The sequence below is a fragment of the Piliocolobus tephrosceles genome, chromosome 15 (assembly GCF_002776525.5).
Source record: "Piliocolobus tephrosceles isolate RC106 chromosome 15, ASM277652v3, whole genome shotgun sequence".
NCBI lineage: Eukaryota > Metazoa > Chordata > Mammalia > Primates > Cercopithecidae > Piliocolobus > Piliocolobus tephrosceles.
In genome coordinates, this window is record NC_045448.1 from 63,092,861 (window position 1) to 63,093,278 (window position 418).

A 418-nucleotide genomic window follows, 5' to 3' on the forward strand; every position below is an offset into this window, starting at 1 on the left:
ACCAGATTTGTGATAAAGTTGTTTCAGCAGCCATAAGAAACATACAGAGGTATAGGTGAGGGACTAATTGATAAGGAGCACCAAAGTAGTGGGAATGGGTAAAGGGAGAGGGCCTGTAGAATGAGAAGAGGGGAGGACTAAGGAAGAAACCCTTGAAATCGACTTTTAACCCTCAGGCAGTGGCAGAGGGACTTCAATTTCTGGCAGTATGACAGACTACATACCTTGAATGATAGCTCACTGAAAACAACTACAAATAATTGACAAAGTATTTTTTAATTTTTTTTTTTTTTTTTTTTTGAGATGGAGTTTCGCTCTGTCGCCCAGGCTGGAGTGCAGTGGCCGGATCTCTGCTCACTGCAAGCTCCGCCTCCCGGGTTTATGTCATTCTCCTGCCTCAGCCTCCCGAGTAGCTGGG